Here is a 9,904-nt window from a genome sequence, read left to right on the forward strand (position 1 = left end):
AAGAATAATATTTGGGTGTTAGCGGTAGGTGGGGGTATTATGTGACGTTGGGTGGGGTTCATGTGAGAAAGATTACTATCTAAGAAATAAACAGTGGGGAAATTCTATGCAGTTGATGATTTTAATTTGCAAAAAAAAACATTATTCTGTTTAAAATAGCCTCAAGCAATTGTCTTCTTTTCCATTCCAGCCTGCTGTTTAGCAAGTTCAGGATTCCTTCATATGCAGATTTGAATATGGTTGTTATGAATTTCCTGGCCAGTGTTCCACAGTATATTCAGGACCAGACTCTGCTGTTTGATTCCTCGTGACAGAAGAGAAAATTGCAGCAGCTTACCACTATGTACAGTAGCAAATCTGCTTGACCAGTCTGTACCAAGTTAGACTAGCAATGCCATTCACACAGCATTGAGAAAATAAGGTAAGTTTTAGTTATTATGGTTTTGACTTGTGGTTACTTTATATTTTTAAACTCCAGAAACTAATTGAAAGAAAAACACAGGAGCCCAGGGATGCATATAATCAGTTTCTCTTTAGTGAGGCACTCAATATGACGTATGCCAATCTTGTACTTCTGACATATAACCTGTAATGAATTATGCAAATATACATAGAATGCTTAATTAAACAATATATTTACAATATTACTCAAATATTACTAAAATATTAAATACTTTAATACATAGAGTATTAAAGTACATAGAGTGTACTTTAAATACACTCTCCCTGCTTAGCTATAAACTCCAACTCAATATAGAATGCATCTCAGACTCACATATGTAACATGTTGCTCTCCAGTCATCTTATATGTGCAACTACTATATAGACATCCACAGCACAGTAAGTTTTAAATTGTCCCATTCAGGTCTAAAGATTTCATCGCTGTGGGGATTTTTTTGCTCTTGTGGGATAATGTCTACCCTGACAAGGGGATCACTCTGCTTTGCCGTTGAGACTTGTGGCTGTGAAACAATCTCAAGTTCTGGGGCCTCCTCCATGGTGGCTGTAGGAATTGACTCTGGGACTGCAAGATGTGGTTCTGACAGCTCTGAATACCTTTCTTCTCTGTCAATTGACTCTGCTGTCCTCAGCTGATCGATATGTCATCTCCAGAAGACATCAGACGCAATCTCCACTGTGTAGGAGAGTGGTCCAGTTCTGCCCTTAATCTTTCCAAGCACCCACTTTTTGATCACCTCTGTCGTCCCTCGCCAAGACTGCTTGTCCAGGAGTGAAACATCAAACCTCCTAGTTTGAGGAGCCCTCAATTTGTCTCAGCTGTTTGTCCTGCATACTCTGTCTGAGATTGAGGAGATCCAAGCGTAAGCACAAGAAACAACCCAGGAACAGTATAAATGGTGAGTTGTTTGTGGAGGGGCTGCATTGCGATATGCAAGGAGGAAATAGGAGAGCTTCTGATTCAGTGTCAGTGTAGTGTGTTCTGCTGACATTGCTTACAATGCATTCTTCCGACTCCCCACAAACCTTTCCACTAAGCGACTGGTAGCTGGGTTGAACGGTGCAGATGTAATGTGTCTTATTCCATTCATTTCCAGGAAAGTCTGAAACTGTTCTGCAACAAACTCTGGTCCATTGTCACTGACTGAGTGTTCTGGAACACCAGTCTTTGAGAAAAGGCTTCTGAACATATCAACAGTGAGCAAGGTGTAGTGGAGGCTATTGGGAACACTTCTGGCCACTTTGTAGCTGCATATACTACTACCAAGAAATTTGTGCCCATGAATGGTTCAGCAAAATCCACATGAATCCTCTGCTACTAGGCTATTCCCAGGGATGGAGAGGCACTGCTCTTGGCATCTTCTGGATGTGTTGACATCCCAAATGGTGCATGGCAAGCTGCTCGATCAGTAATATGTCTTATTCCATTCCTTTTCATGAATGACAAATCTGTGATCCATTGTTACTGACTATGTGACCTGGAACACCAGTCCTTCTCAATACATCAACAGTGGGCATTGTTTGAGGCTACTGGGAACACTTCTGGCTACTCTAAACACCATAAGTAACTGCAATTTTGCAACAATATGCAAATAAAGTACAATAGCAAGAAGATGGGAGACACCAAGATGATAAGATAAACAACAAAAGATCAGTGCGAGCCACTTGCTCTACATTGTAATGCTTGCTATTACTACTGCTGCTTATTCAACTGATCTAGCTGTCCCCATTTCATACCTTTGCAGTTTAAAGTACAGTTACAGCAGAAAATAACACTAAATCATTGATACAGAACAACTATGCCACATTATTTCTGCCTATCAGCACATGCACAGTTATGGATTTTGGAATTTCGTCTTTTCCACAAGTTATACTGCAGTCCAGTATCCTCATTAGTAGTAGTGTGGTCATCGACTGTATGAAAAATCCTAATGGAAAGAAGTAGATAAGTACAATTTCACTTCAAATGACTGGCAGTACAATCTGCACATATAGTTTGATGATTTGTGATTTGGGTTGATCCTTCCTCTTTTACTCCTCTTCCAATTCTGGGTCACTTCCACAGACATGAACAACAACATCAGGGCCCGCATGCAATTCCTATTTCTGCCCTGGTCCCAGCTTGGAAATTACATGGTCATAGTTTATTCCAGGAATGGCATCCATCCAACCAATGGCATCCATCCAACATGTGGAGATGCTGGTGGGAAAATGAGGAACTGGATGGGGTGGAGTCAGGTGTGGGTTACCTTTACTGAAAACTTTGATCTGGATCTGTACAGTTTAATTTTCTTCCCATTAAACTCAGTTATGGCCTCTGTTGCAGCAATGTGATTGCTGAAGTTAAACATCACATTCTTGTCTAGACCCTGAATGTCTCAAAGTCATCCTGATACAGGGCATCCATGAACACCCCCTTGTCCACATTTCAAGTGATAGTGGAGGTAGGCAAGTTATCGAGCTGTGAGCCCTGTTGCCCCTGTCAGCACTGACCTTTCTCCTTGGGCTCGGCATCAGCCTGTAATCTACTGCTGCATTCCTGTCCACTGCCAAATGCACCTCATTCTCCCTCTCCTTGCCATTCACGTTCACCGTACTACTCTTCTTACTCTTGCTGTTACTACTATTTTTCTTCTCTGTGGAGTCCATTTACATTTGTCTGCCCAACATGTTCTTTGTATGGGTCCTGCTTTGTTGTATTTTCTGCAAGTTTTACCTTTAAACCTGCATTGGTCTGGTGTATGTGAGACACTGCCACAATGGTAACACAATTTGTTGGGCCAGGCAGGTCTCTATCTGGATACAGCAATTTTGTTCATGCTCACATTCATTCCAGACTGCAACTCACTTGCATCTCTGGCTGCTGATACAGAGATTTCAACTGCTCTTTTAAATGTGAGTTGCACTTCAGTTAGGAGACATTTTTGAATGCTTTCTTGTAAGAGTCCACAAACTAAAAGATCTCTCACTGCATCATTAAGCCCATCACTGAACTGACAATGCTCAGGCAACTTCTTCAAGTCTGCCGTATAAGCAGTAATAGACTTCCCTTCTTTTTGATTCCACTTATGAAATGCAACAGTGCTTTTGGCTCTAAATGTTTCTTCATTATATCCGCAATATTAGTAAAGCTCATTTTGGATGGTTTGGTTGGAGCAGACAAAACTAAACAAACTGCATGCTCTTCCATCTATGCAAAACTGGCACTTGTTTCTCATTGGCTATTTTGTATTCTTCAAAATACTGCTTTATTTGCTCAGTGTACATCATCCAGTTATCTGTTGTGGAATCAAACATGTCTATCTTTCTGATGTATCCAGCCATTTCTGCTTTTACAAATTCAATTTAATTATCACCCAGTACTGTTCATGAACCCTTGAATTTTGTCCATTTTCTGCCTGTTTTTTTTAACTCACATGTATATTTCCCTTTCCAAAGAAATATGTGCTGCACTTTAAAAAAAAAACCGGAAACATTAGAATATAAGATATTAAGACATAGGAGTAGATTTATGCCATTTGCCCTATCGAGTCTGCTCTGCCATTCAATCATGGCTGGTCCTTTTTTCCCCTCCTCAACCCCATTCCCTGGCCTTCTCTCTGTAACCTTTGATGCTGTGTCAAATCAAGAACCTATCAATCTTTGCCTTAAATAAATCCAACAACCTAACTTCCACAGCTGCCCATGATAATAAATTCCACAAATTCACCACACTCTGTCTAAAGAAATCTCACTGCATCTCTGTGTTAAATGGACACCCCTCTATTCTGAGGCTGTGCCATTTTGTCCTAGACTATCCCACCATGGGAAACATCCTTCCCACATCTACTCTTTTGAGGCCTTTCAACATTCGAAAGGATTCAATGAGATCCCCCCTCATCCTTCTAAATTCCAGCAAGTACAGACCCAGAGCCATCAAATGTTCCTTGTATGATAACCCTTTCATTCCCAGAATCATCCTTGAGAACTGCCTCTGGACCCTCTCCAATGCCAACACATTATTTTCCTAGATGAGGAAACCAAAACTGTTCACAATACTCAAGCTGCAGCCTCACCAGTGCCTTATAAAGCCTCAGCATCACATCCTTGCTCTTGTATTCAAGACCCCTTGAAATGAATGCTAACATTGCATTTGTCTTCCTCACTACTGATTCAACCTGCGGGTTAACCTTTAGAGCGTTCTACACAAGAATTCCAAGTCCTTTTGCATTCAGATTTTTGGATTTTCTCTCCATTTGGAAAATAGCCTGCACATTTATTTCTATTACCAGAATGCATGACTATGCATTTTCCTACATTGTATTTCATATGCCACTTTCTAACTCATTCGCCTAATTTGTCTAAGTCCTTCTGCAGCCTACCTGTTTCATTAACGCTACCCTGCCACTCCACCAATGTTTGTAACATCAGCAAACTTGGCAACAAAGCCACCTATTCCATCATTGAAATCATTGATATACAGCATTTAAAAAAAAAATGGTCTCAACACTGACTACTGCGGAACACCACTAGTCACTGGCAGGCAACCAGAAAAGAATCCTTTTATTCCCACTTGCTGCCTCCTACCAATCAGCCAATGCTCTAGCCATGCCAGTAAATTTCCTGTAATACCATGGACTCTTACTTTGGTAAGCAGCCTCGTGTGTGATACCTTGTCAAAGGCCTTCTGAAAGCCCAAATATACAACATCCATTGCATCCTCTTTATCTATCCTACTTGTAATGTCCTCAAAGAATTCCAGCAGGTTCATCAGGCAAGTTTTCCTTGAGGAAACCATGCTGATTTTGTTCTATCTTGTCCTGTGTCACCAAGTACTCCATCACCTCATCCTTAACAATTGACTCCAACATCTTCCCAACCACTGAGGTCAAACTGGTCTATAAATTTCTTTCTGCTGCCTTCCTCTTTTCTTAAAGAGTGGAGTGACATTTGCAGTTTTCCAGTCCTCTGGCAACATGTCAGCGTCCAATGATTTTTGAAAGATCATTGCTAATACCTCCACAATCTCTAACGCTTCCACTTTCAGAACCCTAGGGTGCAGTTCATCTGACCCGGGTGACTTGTGTACCCTTAGGTCTTTCAGCTTTCTGAACACCTTCTCCCTTGTAATAGTAACTGCACTCACTTCTCTTCCTTCACACACGACAACATCTGGCACACTGCTGGTGTCCTCTGCAGTAAAGACTAATGCAAAATACTCACTTAGTTAATCTGCCATCTCCAGTCCCCCATTATTATTTCTCTGGCCTCATTTTCTAGCATTCCTGTATCCACTCCCAGCTCTCTTTTATTTTTTACATTTGAATATTTTTTCATTTTTGGAATACATCTATCTTGCACCTTCCTCATTCTTCCCAGAAACTCACACCATTGCTGCTCTGCTGACATCCCTGCCAGCAGCTCCTTCCAATTTACTTTGACCAACTCCTCTCTCATACCACTGTAATTTCCTTTACTCCACTGAAATACTGCTACGTCAGACTTTACTTTCTCCCTATCAAATTTCAAGTTGAACTCAATCATATTGTGATCACTGGCTCCTAAGGGCTCTTTTACCTTCAGCTCCCTTGCTGCCTCCGGTACAGTACATAACACCCAGTCCAGTATAGTTGATCCCTAGTAGGCTCAACGACAAACTGTTCTAAAAAACCATCTGATATACATTCAACAAACTCATTCTCTTGAGATCCATTACCAACCCAATTTTGCTAATTGACCTGCGTGTTAAAATCTCCCATGACTATCATAACATTGCCCTTTTAATATGCCTTTTCTATTTCCTGTTGTAATCTGTGGCCCACATCCCAACTACTGTAGTGAGGCCTGTATATAACTGCTATCAGAGTCCTTTTACTCTTGCAATTTCTTAACTCAACCTACAAGGATTCACCATCTTCCAATCCTATATCACATCTTTCCACTGATTTGATGCCATTCTTTCCCAGCAGAGCCACGCCACCCCCTCTGCCTACCTTCCTATCCCTCCTATACAATGTGGAACCTCGGACATTTAGCTCCCAACTACAACCATCCTTCAGCCACGATTCAGTGATGGCCACAACATCATACCTGACAATCTGTAATAGTGCAACAAGATCATCCACCTTATTTCTTACACTTTGTGCATTGAGATCTAACACTTTGAGTGCTGTACTTTCTACCCTATCTGATTTTGCATCCCTAATGCACTGATACTCACCCTGCTGGCTACAATTTTGCCCTATCATCTGCCTGCCCTACCTGACAGTCTAGACAATCACGAGGAAATCTGCAGATGCTGGAAATTCAAACAACAACACACACAAAATGCTGGTGGAACACAGCAGGCCAGGCAGCATCTATAGGGAGAAGCGCTGTCGAAGTTTCGGGTCGAGACCCTTCGTCAGGACAATCTGTCCCTTTTGAATAAAAACATGCTGTGCTTCAACAGGTAGATAGTCACCTCAGGTTCATTTTACAACTACCTCATTGCCACCAATGTAACCCCAGAAACTAATCAAAGAAAAACACAGGAGGTGGGGATACATATATTCAGTTTGTCTTCAGTGAGGCGCTCACATATGACATGGTGGCATAATGATGTATGCCATTCACGTACTTATATATAACCCATAAAGAGTTATGTGAACAAGCAATGAATGCAGCTGTTGGTGGACCTCGAAAGGCAGCTGAGGTTCCCCGACCATATCGCAGCCACCACCCTGCGACCAGACATTGTCCTTGTGTCTGAGTCTACGAGGCAGGTGGTGATGCTGAAGCTGACAGTCCCATGGGAAGATCACTTGGAAGAGGCCTTTGAAAGGAAGCTATCTAAGTATGCAGGACTGGTCAGCAACTGCCAGCAGGCTGGATGGAGAGCGAGGTGTCTCCCAGTAGAGGTTGGTTGTAGGGGATTCGCGGCCCGTTCCTTAGCCAGAGCCTACAGCAACTTGGGAATCGAGGGAGAGAGGAAGAGGAGAGCCATCCGCAGTACCACCGATGCGGCAGAGAGGGCCTCAAGGTGGCTGTGGCTCAAGAGAGGGGAGCCATGGAGTCATGTGTAGCTAGCCATCGGGACACAAGCTGGGGTCTGATCAGCCCCAACTCGGTCACCTGGAGAAGGGTGTATGATGTTGAAAGACCCGAAACACCCGATGATTCCAGGAACATCACTGATGATGTGTCCAGAAGCATCAGTAGATGTATGCACACAGCAATATTACTGAAATATGAAACATACTACTCTTAATTTACACGTAAGATTATTTAGCCTGTAATGTTTAATTTTTCAAAATTTCTAATTATTCAAATAATTTTTCAGGAATTGTAAGGTTTTAAATAGATTTCAATATTTTTGAATGTTCCTGCAAGTTAGAACTATTCAAAATCATTGTCTTGACAGCTTAGTTAGTCCACTAAACCAGGAGGGATGGCTTTAGTCACACAGTTTTACATGAGGGAACTTACACAGTTGATAGAGAGGTATAAGATGATGAGAGGCATTGATTGTGTTGATAGGCAGAGGCTTTTTCTCAGGGCTGAAATGGCTAATACGAGAGTGCACAGTTTTAAGGTGCTTGGAAGTAGGTACAGAGGAGATGTCAGGGGTAAGATTTTATGCTGAGAGTGGTGAGTGTGTGGAATGGGCTGCCGGTGACGGTGGTGGAGGCGGATACAATAGGGTCTTTTAAGAGACTCCTGGATCGGTACATGGAGCTTAGAAAAATAGAGGGCTATGGGTAACCCCAAGTAATTTCTAAAGTAAGTATTTGTTCCGCACAGCATTGTGGGACGAATGGCTTGTATTGTGCTTTAGGTTTTCTATGTTTCTATGCTTCTGTAGGCTCTGTTACAGCCATTCATCCAGTATGCTGTCCTCAAGAGATCTTCATTTGATGCTTTGCAAGAAGTTACTGGCAGGGAATACATTTAAGGTAAGTGTGATGTTTTCAAAGAGGAAGCAAGCAGATTGCCACTGACCACAAAGTCTGGCCCAGAATGTCTTCCAGATGATTTACATATTTTAAATGTTTTAAATATTTCCAACTATATAGAATTAAGTATTAGCAGAAGAGTGTTATGATTAGCTCTTATTAAGGCAAAACAAACACTTTAATTCAATGATTATACTTTATTACAAAGTCAGTTACATGGCCATGTTCCGCTGGAGCTCGATCAGATGGTTAATTTTAGATGTGTTAAGAAGAATGTGTATATATAGAACATTCCATTCAATCTAGTCTGCGGCAGCCTGCTACAAAAAATCTTTTCCTTGTTCTAACAAGATTGTCCTGAAAAATTGTTTCTGCAATGCTCATGTTTGAAGTCAGACAGGAAATCTCAACTGTTCTACTATAAATATATCAATGCTTACGGTAAATTGTGATTCCGCAATACGCCTTCTCACTGAATCATTGTATAATTTATATATTTTTGTATCACTTAAGTAAACCATCACTGTAAAATAATAGAGGATATGCAAGCTAAACCTGTTTGTTCCTGTGTTCCTACTGCAATTTGTAGTTCAAGCTGAAGATGAGCATTCGCTTTCACTTAGAACTCGCCTCCTGAATAATGAGAAAAGGGACGTTTATTTATTTCTTATCAACTTACACTTCTTGGCACATATGTGAGTATATTACAGAAAGTCACAATATAAATTGTTTCCTAATAACAAACCCTCCCTATGAAGGGGGTCAACTATACAGTGAATCCAACATGCAGCCAGTTAAACCTTGAACCAATTCTTCATTTAATAAATATGGAATGTATTAGAAACCATGAAACTTACCTGAAAATGTGATCCAAGTTATTTCAAATTGCGGGTCTTATTAAACCCCTGATGCCCAAGGCACAGCTATTCTGATCAGGAAGAAACTGAAAACAAAATCACATGAGATGATAGTTGATAAATAAACACGAAATGCTGGCAGAACTCAACAGGCCAGACAGCATCTATTGGAGGAGGCAATAACGATGTTTCGGGCCGAAACGTCGTTATTGCCTCCTCCAATAGATGCTGTCTGGCCTGTTGAGTTCTGCCAGCATTTCGTGTTTTTTTATTTATTTCCAGCATCTGCAGATTCACTTGTGTTGCCTTAAGATGATAGTTGGATTGGTTCCCACTGCTCTACTGAGGTCTTGGAATTGGGAAGTGAGACAAGATGATGACAGGAAAGTGCCAAGTTTATCTTCTAGAGCTCAGAGGAACAATCTTCCCACTTCTAGCACAAACTGAAAATTAAAAGATTGAAAAGTACCTGATTTCTTTGGCCTCTTCTACACAAAATTCCCCTTTCCTAGTGCTGGAAAACTCTTGCAGCTTACACTCAGCACACCATGATATGAATGCTAAATATTTTTTAAAAAACTGCAAATGTTGAAAGCCTCGAGGAAAAAATGAATACTAAAAACAGTCAGCAGTTTAGGCAGCATCTGTGGCAAGAGAAACAGAGATAATCTTCCA

The 9,904-nt window shown here is 41.2% G+C and overlaps 1 long non-coding RNA gene across 1 annotated transcript in view; it reads right to left on the reverse strand.

Moving 5' to 3' along the window:
- LOC140736576 (uncharacterized) overlaps positions 1–9,367 on the reverse strand; it is a 92,721-nt gene extending 83,354 nt beyond the window's left edge. The window contains exons 1-2 of the long non-coding RNA XR_012100977.1: positions 9,230–9,367; positions 8,928–9,005 (exon numbers count right to left, since the gene is read on the reverse strand). This is a non-coding gene — a long non-coding RNA (uncharacterized lncRNA). The remainder of the gene's footprint in view (positions 1–8,927; positions 9,006–9,229) is intronic.
- Between the last annotated feature and the right edge of the window lie 537 nt (positions 9,368–9,904).

This window comes from Hemitrygon akajei, chromosome 12 (assembly GCF_048418815.1).
Source record: "Hemitrygon akajei chromosome 12, sHemAka1.3, whole genome shotgun sequence".
Classification (NCBI taxonomy): domain Eukaryota; kingdom Metazoa; phylum Chordata; class Chondrichthyes; order Myliobatiformes; family Dasyatidae; genus Hemitrygon; species Hemitrygon akajei.